Source organism: Neoarius graeffei, chromosome 21 (genome assembly GCF_027579695.1).
Source record: "Neoarius graeffei isolate fNeoGra1 chromosome 21, fNeoGra1.pri, whole genome shotgun sequence".
Classification (NCBI taxonomy): domain Eukaryota; kingdom Metazoa; phylum Chordata; class Actinopteri; order Siluriformes; family Ariidae; genus Neoarius; species Neoarius graeffei.
The window spans coordinates 63803882-63816893 of record NC_083589.1 but is presented as its reverse complement, the minus strand read 5'-3'; positions in this window follow the sequence as shown (position 1 = coordinate 63816893).

The following is a 13012-nucleotide window of genomic DNA, read 5'->3' as shown; positions in this document are numbered from 1 at the left end:
TTCTAGAGATAAAGGCGGGGTACACCCTGGACAAGTCGCCAGGTAGGTGGTGTGTATGACTGATAATTACTAACACTGGCCACTAGGCGGTGTGTATGACTGGTAATTACTAACACTGACCACGAGGCGGTGTGTCTCATCTCATCTCATTATCTCCAGCAGCTTTATCCTGTTCTACAGGGTCGCAGGCAAGCTGGAGCCTATCCCAGCTGACATCGGGCGAAAGGCGGGGTACACCCTGGACAAGTCGCCACGTCGGTGGTGTGTATGACTGGTAATTACTAACACTGACCACTAGGTGGTGTGTATGACTGACTGACCACGAGGCGGTGTGTATGACTGGTAATTACTAACACTGGCCACTAGGCGGTATGAGTGGTAATTACTAACACTGACCACTAGGTGGTGTGTGTGAGACTGGTAATTACTAACACTGACCACTAGGCGGTGTGTGTGACTGGTAATTACTAACACTGGCCACTAGGCAGTGTGTGTGACTGGTAATTACTAACAGTGACCAGTAGGCAGTGTGTATGACTGGTAATTACTAACACTGACCACTAGGCGGTGTGTGAGACTGGTAATTACTAACACTGGCCACTAGGTGGTGTGTGAGAGACTGGTAATTACTAAAGGCCAATTTATGCTGACAACCCAGTCCTCGCAGACGGCACCGCAGATGGCGTCTGCCTAGCCCCCCCCACCTTCGCAGACGCTCTGCGCGCACCTCCCAAAAATTGTGACCACCGCAGAAGCCTCGCAGACAGTGTCGCAGACAAAAGGGCTCTGATTGGTCCACTCTACATCTGCTGTACATGCACTTCTGCTTCCCTACTTTCCCGGTTTGGTTTGTTTTCACGACCGGCATTTTTAAAAACACGAGCGAAGATGGAGCAGCACAAAGAGCGGTTGATCGAGGAAGTGAGGAAGTACGTACATCTATACGACTCCAGTTCTAATCATTATAAGTAACCGGAGGATAAACACTCCACTAACCACACCCACCAACTACTCCTAGCGATTTCGCAACTTCGCGCCCCCTTGCGTTGTGGCGGTGAATAACATCGCGCACGCCTATTACTCCCCGCTCAACGATAAATTACAACTGTCTGCGAAAAGCTATCTGCGAAAGCCTTGTCGCAAGAGCATGCAGAGGCCTTAACACTGACCATTAGGCAGTGTGAGAGAGACTGGTAATTACTAACACTGGCCACTAGGCGGTGTGTATGACTGGTAATTACTAACACTGGCCACTAGGCGGTGTGTATGACTGGTAATTACTAACACTGGCCACTAGGTGGTGTGTGTGAGACTGGTAATTACTAACACTGGCCACTAGGTGGTGTGTGTGAGACTGGTAATTACTAACACTGGCCACTAGGCGGTGTGTATGACTGGTGGTACACGGACAAACCACAAAAAATCGACTCCATGGGTTTACCATTTTTTATTAGGTATGGTGCTCCGCTGGGAGCTCCGCTATAAAAGGGTGGAGAGGAGAAATCTCCCTTCAAAATGCTGTGAAAGAGACTTTGAACCAGAGGAGGAGTGAGAGCTGTTGACCAAAGCCATTTAAAACAAGGATTTCAGAGCGTGAAGCGAAGCACTCTGAAATCCTTCTTTTAAAACATAACACTGTGTGACAATGTGTATTGGTGGGGATAGTGATTGGGTGAGAGAGAGATGTAGAGAAAGAGAGGGAGAGAGAGAGAGAAGCAGAGAATGTGGCTTCATTTGAGCAAGCACACTCCAGCAGTTTCTGCAGAGGAAATGCAATCTAGTTTAATATGAAAATTTACCATATATTTTTTTATTGTTAAACAGATGTGCCCTCAAAATGTTTTTTTCCTATAAAATGTGTAAACAATAGACGTGTAAACGTGAAAATAAAGAATAAAATATGTATTATTATTATTATTATTATTACCTCGTCCAGCGGCATGGTGGTGTAGTGGTTAGCGCTGTCGCCTCACAGCAAGAAGGTCCGGGTTCGAGCCCCGTGGCCGGCGAGGGCCTTTCTGTGCGGAGTTTGCATGTTCTCCCCGTGTCCGCGTGGGTTTCCTCCGGGTGCTCCGGTTTCCCCCACAGTCCAAAGACATGCAGGTTAGGTTAACTGGTGACTCTAAATTGAGCGTAGGTGTGAATGTGAGTGTGAATGGTTGTCTGTGTCTATGTGTCAGCCCTGTGATGACCTGGCGACTTGTCCAGGGTGAACCCCGCCTTTCACCCGTAGTCAGCTGGGATAGGATCCAGCTCGCCTGCGACCCTGTAGAAGGATAAAGCGGCTACAGATAATGAGATGAGATTACCTCACCCAGGACGGAGTCCACCAGGGAGCGCAGTATTGTTTTTGGAGGGGTTTCTTTGTTTGCTTGTTTGTTTGTTTTTTTAATGATGTTACAAGAAAACAGCTGGACCAATCTTCATGAAACTTTCAGGATAGATAGACATTGGTCTCAAGTAGAACCTCCAACATTTTAAGTGTCATCTGGTCAAGGTTTTGTGGCTACTGCTTCATATAGAGGCGCTAGCCACCATGTCGTGGTGTTGTAAGAATGTATGAGTGTAACAATCGTGCCGTATGGTGTGTTCTGATTGGCTGAGAGCAGCAGAGAGTCAGAACCATGATAATTGGCCAAGTATGTTCACACACAAGGTCAAGGTCACCAAAAAGGTCAAAATTGCTTTTTCACAATATCTTCCATCATATTAATCATAAGTGCTACTGGGTGAGGTTTGTTCTGCCTGGCAACACTTATTATTATTATTATTATTATTATTATTATTTAACTATACTAATTTAATTTGGAATCACAAACTGGGGATGCAAATATTGTCATCAAGACATCATGAACTGCATACAGAACAAAATAGAACCTTTTTTCTATACAATATACAGGAAGGAAAATATAGAACATCCATCCATCTCATTATCTCTAGCCGCTTTATCCTGTTCTACAGGGTCGCAGGCGAGCTGGAGCCTATCCCAGCTGACTACGGGCGAAAGGCGGGGTTCACCCTGGACAAGTCGCCAGGTCATCACAGGGCTGACACATAGACACAGACAACCATTCACACTCACATTCACACCTACGCTCAATTTAGAGTCACCAGTTAACCTAACCTGCATGTCTTTGGACTGTGGGGGAAACCGGAGCACCCGGAGGAAACCCACGCGGACACGGGGAGAACATGCAAACTCCTCACAGAAAGGCCCTCGCCGGCCACGGGGCTCGAACCCGGACCTTCTTGCTGTGAGGCAACAGTGATAACCACTACACCACCGTGCTGCCCAATATAGAATATAGTTATAATTATTCACAGTCAGGGAATATGGGCGTGAATACATATCCAAATTGTGAACATACGTTATAGTATTTAAAGATTTACTGTCCAAAAGGCTTGAATATAAACTTTTATGTGCAAATGATTAATGTTGCCATTCCTTCTTTTCTACAACAAAGCTCAAGCGGTTAAAAAATGCAATAATTAATTAAAGCATATCCATAACAGAATAGCAAGATGAACTCGAAAGAGTCAGTTGCTTGAGTCGGTTCTTTGAGTCGACTCTAGTAGATGAACATCAGGAGCCAGCTCATGAACCTGAACTGCCAACACACCGTGAAAAGTAATGCACAACTGATGGTCACTTTTACCAAGCAATATAACCTTGCTATTCTGTCAGACATTCTGTCGCATGTCCCAGACCCGGTGAAATGTAACTGAATTGTCTTGGCCAGGCCTAAGGGTCCCATCTGCATCTCATCATTGCTGAGGAGTGTGCTCCCATCACCCAATCAAGCATCCAGCCAGAGCAGGTCATGATATTTTTTACCATATTAACATGCCATTGTTGTGTGTTGTGCCTGATGTAAAGACTCTCGTCTCTGCGAGCCTACCACACAGATTTAATACTTGTCATTTTTAGGGCATACCTAACAACGTGTTTTCTCTCTCTCCCCCCCCCCCCCAGTCTGTCCCTCTGAGTTACATGTTGATCCTGGGATTGAGATGCTGGCCTCTTCTGCCCCTCGGACCTGCTTGATCCATCCTGGTGCCCTGTGTCTGGTCGGAGTTTTATCGCCCCACTCCTGTGAAGGACGGCCCCATGAGGACAGTTGAGGGTTATACCTGTTAAAACTGTTAATATTATAGTCAGGCTGTCTGTTGTTGCCCAAATGAGGTTGGGTTCCCTTTTGAGTCTGGTTCCTCTCGAGGTTTCTTCCTCATGTCGTCTGAGGGAGTTTTTCCTTGCCACTGTCGCCACAGGCTTCATCATTGGGGATAGATTAGGGATAAAATTAGCTCATGTTTTAAGTCGTTCAAATTCTGTAAAGCTGCTTTGCGACAATGTTTATTGTTAAAAGCGCTGTACAAATAAACTTGATTTGATTTGATATCCCGTCATGCATTGCGGTCGCGCAGAAAGAAAAGCTGTTTGATAAGGAGCATTAAGTATTTTACATTGAGTTTAGCAGTAGTTTGTTTTTCCTGATGACAATGGGCACGAGACAAATTTATAAGTTTTGGTACGAAAATGGCAATAATATTGTAGTGTGTTGGGGTGAATGGATGGAAGAAGAAGCACATGATAAACAGGCATTCAAGTCCAATTAAAAATAGTAAGAGAATAGAAAATAAGCTAAAATAGAATAAGACAGATAAAATACAAGAATAAAAGTTACAGTGCAGAGCGAGGAATTAATCAAAAGCCTCAAATGTGATTCAATAAAAGGCAGCGGCAAAGAAGAAAGAAAGGATTCAGCCTTGATTTAAAAGAACTGAAAGCTGCAGCAGACACAAAGTACTCTGTATTTATTAATGTGGGAAATGTGCTCAGTATAATATGGATTTATCACAAAAAAACATGCATGTATTTATTATTTTGAAAACCCACCAGGTGACTGATCTGACACGGTTTAATTGTGCGACAGTAATGATGTAAATGCCAGTGTAATAATGATGTAAATACCAGTGCAGTAATGATGTGGATACCAGTGCAGTAATGGTGTAAATACCAGTGCAGTAATGGTGTAAATACCAGTGCAGTAATGATGTAAATACCAGTGCAGTAATGATGTGGATACCAGTGCAGTAATGATGTAAATACCAGTGCAGTAATGGTGTAAATACCAGTGCAGTAATGGTGTAAATACCAGTGCAGTAATGGTGTAAATACCAGTGCAGTAATGATGTAAATACCAGTGCAGTAATGATGTAAATACCAGTGCAGTAATGATGTAAATACCAGTGCAGTAATGATGTGGATACCAGTGCAGTAATGGTGTAAATACCAGTGCAGTAATGATGTAAATACCAGTGCAGTAATGATGTGGATACCAGTGCAGTAATGGTGTAAATACCAGTGCAGTAATGGTGTAAATACCAGTGCAGTAATGGTGTAAATGCCAGTGCAGTAATGATGTAAATACCAGTGCAGTAATGATGTAAATACCAGTGCAGTAAGGATGTGGATACCAGTGCAATAATGATGTAAATACCAGTGCAGTAATGATGTGGATACCAGTGCAGTAATGATGTAAATACCAGTGCAGTAATGGTGTAAATTCCAGTGCAGTAATGATGTAAATACCAGTGCAGTAATGATGTAAATATCAGTGCAGTAATGGTGTAAATACCAGTGCAGTAATGGTGTAAATACCAGTGCAGTAATGATTTAAATACCAGTGCAGTAATGATGTGGATACCAGTGCAGTAATGATGTGGATACCAGTGCAGTAATGATGTAAATGCCAGTGCAATAATGATGTGGATACCAGTGCAGTAATGATGTAAATACCAGTGCAGTAATGGTGTAAATGCCAGTGCAGTAATGGTGTAAATACCAGTGCAGTAATGGTGTAAATGCCAGTGCAGTAATGGTGTAAATGCCAGTGCAATAATGGTGTAAATACCAGTGCAGTAATGGTGTAAATGCCAGTGCAGTAATGGTGTAAATGCCAGTGCAGTAATGGTGTAAATACCAGTGCAGTAATGGTGTAAATACCAGTGCAGTAATGATGTGGATACCAGTGCAGTAATGATGTAAATACCAGTGCAGTAATGGTGTAAATACCAGTGCAGTAATGATGTGGATACCAGTGCAGTAATGATGTAAATACCAGTGCAGTAATGGTGTAAATGCCAGTGCAGTAATGGTGTAAATACCAGTGCAGTAATGGTGTAAATGCCAGTGCAGTAATGGTGTAAATGCCAGTGCAATAATGGTGTAAATACCAGTGCAGTAATGGTGTAAATGCCAGTGCAGTAATGGTGTAAATGCCAGTGCAGTAATGGTATAAATGCCAGTGCAGTAATGGTGTAAATACCAGTGCAGTAATGATGTGGATACCAGTGCAGTAATGATGTAAATACCAGTGCAGTAATGGTGTAAATACCAGTGCAGTAATGATGTGGATACCAGTGCAGTAATGATGTAAATACCAGTGCAGTAATGATGTAAATACCAGTGCAGTAATGGTGTAAATGCCAGTGCAGTAATGGTGTAAATGCCAGTGCAGTAATGATGTGGATACCAGTGCAGTAATGGTGTAAATACCAGTGCAGTAATGGTGTAAATACCAGTGCAGTAATGGTGTAAATACCAGTGCAGTAATGGTGTAAATGCCAGTGCAGTAATGGTGTAAATACCAGTGCAGTAATGGTGTAAATGCCAGTGCAGTAATGGTGTAAATACCAGTGCAGTAATGGTGTAAATGCCAGTGCAGTAATGGTGTAAATGCCAGTGCAATAATGGTGTAAATACCAGTGCAGTAATGGTGTAAATGCCAGTGCAGTAATGGTGTAAATGCCAGTGCAGTAATGGTGTAAATGCCAGTGCAGTAATGATGTGGATACCAATGCAGTAATGATGTGGATACCAGTGCAGTAATGATGTAAATACCAGTGCAGTAATGGTGTAAATACCAGTGCAGTAATGATGTGGATACCAGTGCAGTAATGATGTAAATACCAGTGCAGTAATGGTGTAAATGCCAGTGCAGTAATGATGTAAATACCAGTGCAGTAATGATGTGGATACCAGTGCAGTAATGATGTAAATACCAGTGCAGTAATGGTGTAAATGCCAGTGCAGTAATGGTGTAAATACCAGTGCAGTAATGGTGTAAATACCAGTGCAGTAATGATGTAAATACCAGTGCAGTAATGATGTGGATACCAGTGCAGTAATGGTGTAAATACCAGTGCAGTAATGGTGTAAATGCCAGTGCAGTAATGGTGTAAATACCAGTGCAGTAATGATGTAAATACCAGTGCAGTAATGGTGTAAATGCCAGTGCAGTAATGGTGTAAATACCAGTGCAGTAATGATGTAAATACCAGTGCAGTAATGGTGTAAATGCCAGTGCAGTAATGATGTGGATACCAGTGCAGTAATGATGTAAATACCAGTGCAGTAATGGTGTAAATGCCAGTGCAGTAATGGTGTAAATGCCAGTGCAGGAATGATGTGGATACCAGTGCAGTAATGATGTAAATACCAGTGCAGTAATGATGTAAATACCAGTGCAGTAATGATGTGGATACCAGTGCAGTAATGGTGTAAATACCAGTGCAGTAATGGTGTAAATGCCAGTGCAGTAATGGTGTAAATACCAGTGCAGTAATGATGTAAATACCAGTGCAGTAATGGTGTAAATGCCAGTGCAGTAATGGTGTAAATACCAGTGCAGTAATGATGTAAATACCAGTGCAGTAATGGTGTAAATGCCAGTGCAGTAATGATGTGGATACCAGTGCAGTAATGATGTAAATACCAGTGCAGTAATGGTGTAAATGCCAGTGCAGTAATGGTGTAAATGCCAGTGCAGGAATGATGTGGATACCAGTGCAGTAATGATGTAAATACCAGTGCAGTAATGGTGTAAATACAAGTGGAGTAATGATGTGGATACCAGTGCAGTAATGCTGTAAATACCAGTGCAGTAATGGTGTAAATACCAGTGCAGTAATGATGTAAATACCAGTGCAGTAATGGTGTAAATACCAGTGCAGTAATGATGTAAATACCAGTGCAGTAATGATGTAAATACCAGTGCAGTAATGATGTGGATACCAGTGCAGTAATGATGTAAATACCAGTGCAGTAATGATGTGGATACCAGTGCAGTAATGATGTAAATACCAGTGCAGTAATGGTGTAAATACCAGTGCAGTAATGATGTAAATACCAGTGCAGTCATGATGTAAATGCCAGTGCAGTAATGATGTAAATACCAGTCCAGTAATGATGTAAATACCAGTGCAGTAATGATGTGGATACCAGTGCAGTAATGGTGTAAATACCAGTGCAGTAATGATGTAAATACCAGTGCAGTAATGATGTGGATACCAGTGCAGTAATGATGTAAATACCAGTGCAGTAATGGTGTAAATACCAGTGCAGTAATTATGTAAATACCAGTGCAGTAATGATGTAAATACCAGTGCAGTAATGGTGTAAATACCAGTGCAGTAATGATGTAAATGCCAGTGCAGTAATGATGTAAATACCAGTCCAGTAATGATGTAAATACCAGTGCAGTAATGGTGTAAATGCCAGTGCAGTAATGGTGTAAATACCAGTGCAGTAATGGTGTAAATACCAGTGCAGTAATGGTGTAAATGCCAGTGCAGTAATGGTGTAAATACCAGTGCAGTAATGGTGTAAATGCCAGTGCAGTAATGGTGTAAATGCCAGTGCAATAATGGTGTAAATGCCAGTGCAGTAATGGTGTAAATGCCAGTGCAGTAATGGTGTAAATACCAGTGCAGTAATGGTGTAAATACCAGTGCAGTAATGATGTAAATGCCAGTGCAGTAATGATGTAAATACCAGTCCAGTAATGGTGTAAATACCAGTGCAGTAATGGTGTAAATGCCAGTGCAGTAATGGTGTAAATACCAGTGCAGTAATGGTGTAAATACCAGTGCAGTAATGGTGTAAATGCCAGTGCAGTAATGGTGTAAATACCAGTGCAGTAATGGTGTAAATGCCAGTGCAGTAATGGTGTAAATACCAGTGCAGTAATGGTGTAAATGCCAGTGCAGTAATGGTGTAAATGCCAGTGCAGTAATGGTGTAAATGCCAGTGCAGTAATGGTGTAAATACCAGTGCAGTAATGGTGTAAATGCCAGTGCAGTAATGGTGTAAATGCCAGTGCAATAATGGTGTAAATGCCAGTGCAGTAATGGTGTAAATGCCAGTGCAGTAATGGTGTAAATACCAGTGCAGTAATGGTGTAAATACCAGTGCAGTAATGATGTAAATGCCAGTGCAGTAATGATGTAAATACCAGTCCAGTAATGGTGTAAATACCAGTGCAGTAATGGTGTAAATGCCAGTGCAGTAATGGTGTAAATACCAGTGCAGTAATGGTGTAAATACCAGTGCAGTAATGGTGTAAATGCCAGTGCAGTAATGGTGTAAATACCAGTGCAGTAATGGTGTAAATGCCAGTGCAGTAATGGTGTAAATACCAGTGCAGTAATGGTGTAAATGCCAGTGCAGTAATGGTGTAAATGCCAGTGCAGTAATGATGTGGATACCAGTGCAGTAATGATGTGGATACCAGTGCAGTAATGATGTAAATACCAGTGCAGTAATGGTGTAAATACCAGTGCAGTAATGATGTGGATACCAGTGCAGTAATGATGTAAATACCAGTGCAGTAATGGTGTAAATGCCAGTGCAGTAATGATGTAAATACCAGTGCAGTAATGATGTGGATACCAGTGCAGTAATGATGTAAATACCAGTGCAGTAATGGTGTAAATGCCAGTGCAGTAATGGTGTAAATACCAGTGCAGTAATGGTGTAAATACCAGTGCAGTAATGATGTGGATACCAGTGCAGTAATGATGTAAATACCAGTGCAGTAATGGTGTAAATACCAGTGCAGTAATGATGTGGATACCAGTGCAGTAATGATGTAAATACCAGTGCAGTAATGGTGTAAATGCCAGTGCAGTAATGGTGTAAATACCAGTGCAGTAATGGTGTAAATGCCAGTGCAGTAATGGTGTAAATGCCAGTGCAATAATGGTGTAAATACCAGTGCAGTAATGGTGTAAATGCCAGTGCAGTAATGGTGTAAATGCCAGTGCAGTAATGGTGTAAATACCAGTGCAGTAATGGTGTAAATGCCAGTGCAGTAATGGTGTAAATGCCAGTGCAATAATGGTGTAAATACCAGTGCAGTAATGGTGTAAATGCCAGTGTAATAATGGTGTAAATACCAGTGCAGTAATGGTGTAAATGCCAGTGCAGTAATGGTGTAAATGCCAGTGCAGTAATGGTGTAAATGCCAGTGCAGTAATGGTGTAAATGCCAGTGCAGTAATGATGTGGATACCAGTGCAGTAATGATGTGGATACCAGTGCAGTAATGATGTAAATACCAGTGCAGTAATGGTGTAAATACCAGTGCAGTAATGATGTGGATACCAGTGCAGTAATGATGTAAATACCAGTGCAGTAATGGTGTAAATGCCAGTGCAGTAATGATGTAAATACCAGTGCAGTAATGATGTGGATACCAGTGCAGTAATGATGTAAATACCAGTGCAGTAATGGTGTAAATGCCAGTGCAGTAATGGTGTAAATGCCAGTGCAGTAATGATGTGGATACCAGTGCAGTAATGATGTGGATACCAGTGCAGTAATGATGTAAATACCAGTGCAGTAATGGTGTAAATACCAGTGCAGTAATGATGTGGATACCAGTGCAGTAATGATGTAAATACCAGTGCAGTAATGGTGTAAATGCCAGTGCAGTAATGATGTAAATACCAGTGCAGTAATGATGTGGATACCAGTGCAGTAATGATGTAAATACCAGTGCAGTAATGGTGTAAATGCCAGTGCAGTAATGGTGTAAATACCAGTGCAGTAATGGTGTAAATACCAGTGCAGTAATGATGTGGATACCAGTGCAGTAATGATGTAAATACCAGTGCAGTAATGGTGTAAATGCCAGTGCAGTAATGATGTAAATACCAGTGCAGTAATGATGTGGATACCAGTGCAGTGATGGTGTAAATACCAGTGCAGTAATGGTGTAAATGCCAGTGCAGTAATGGTGTAAATACCAGTGCAGTAATGATGTAAATACCAGTGCAGTAATGGTGTAAATGCCAGTGCAGTAATGGTGTAAATACCAGTGCAGTAATGATGTAAATACCAGTGCAGTAATGGTGTAAATGCCAGTGCAGTAATGATGTGGATACCAGTGCAGTAATGATGTAAATACCAGTGCAGTAATGGTGTAAATGCCAGTGCAGTAATGGTGTAAATGCCAGTGCAGGAATGATGTGGATACCAGTGCCGTAATGATGTAAATACCAGTGCAGTAATGGTGTAAATACAAGTGCAGTAATGATGTGGATACCAGTGCAGTAATGATTTAAATACCAGTGCAGTAATGGTGTAAATACCAGTGCAGTAATGATGTAAATACCAGTGCAGTAATGGTGTAGATACCAGTGCAGTAATGGTGTAAATACCAGTGCAGTAATGATGTAAATACCAGTGCAGTAATGATGTGGATACCAGTGCAGTAATGATGTAAATACCAGTGCAGTAATGATGTGGATACCAGTGCAGTAATGATGTAAATACCAGTGCAGTAATGGTGTAAATACCAGTGCAGTAATGATGTAAATACCAGTGCAGTCATGATGTAAATGCCAGTGCAGTCATGATGTAAATACTAGTCCAGTAATGATGTAAATACCAGTGCAGTAATGATGTGGATACCAGTGCAGTAATGGTGTAAATACCAGTGCAGTAATGATGTAAATACCAGTGCAGTAATGATGTGGATACCAGTGCAGTAATGATGTAAATACCAGTGCAGTAATGGTGTAAATACCAGTGCAGTTATTATGTAAATACCAGTGCAGTAATGGTGTAAATACCAGTGCAGTAATGATGTAAATGCCAGTGCAGTAATGATGTGGATACCAGTGCAGTAATGATGTAAATACCAGTGCAGTAATGGTGTAAATGCCAGTGCAGTAATGGTGTAAATGCCAGTGCAGGAATGATGTGGATACCAGTGCAGTAATGATGTAAATACCAGTGCAGTAATGGTGTAAATACAAGTGCAGTAATGATGTGGATACCAGTGCAGTAATGATTTAAATACCAGTGCAGTAATGGTGTAAATACCAGTGCAGTAATGATGTAAATACCAGTGCAGTAATGGTGTAGATACCAGTGCAGTAATGGTGTAAATACCAGTGCAGTAATGATGTAAATACCAGTGCAGTAATGATGTGGATACCAGTGCAGTAATGATGTAAATACCAGTGCAGTAATGATGTGGATACCAGTGCAGTAATGATGTAAATACCAGTGCAGTAATGGTGTAAATACCAGTGCAGTAATGATGTAAATACCAGTGCAGTCATGATGTAAATGCCAGTGCAGTAATGATGTAAATACTAGTCCAGTAATGATGTAAATACCAGTGCAGTAATGATGTGGATACCAGTGCAGTAATGGTGTAAATACCAGTGCAGTAATGATGTAAATACCAGTGCAGTAATGATGTGGATACCAGTGCAGTAATGATGTAAATACCAGTGCAGTAATGGTGTAAATACCAGTGCAGTTATTATGTAAATACCAGTGCAGTAATGATGTAAATACCAGTGCAGTAATGGTGTAAATACCAGTGCAGTAATGATGTAAATGCCAGTGCAGTAATGATGTAAATACCAGTCCAGTAATGATGTAAATACCAGTGCAGTAATGATGTGGATACCAGTGCAGTAATGATGTAAATACCAGTGCAGTAATGGTGTAAATACCAGTGCAGTAATGGTGTAAATACCAGTGCAGTAATGATGTGGGTACCAGCGCAGTAATGGTGTAAACAGGGCCGTTGACAGCTTTGGATGGGCCCGGGACAAAATAATCTGAGTGCCCCCCCCAAATAATCTGAGTGCCCCCCCCCACACACACACACATACGCGCGCACGCACATCGCCACACAGCAACCACCCAC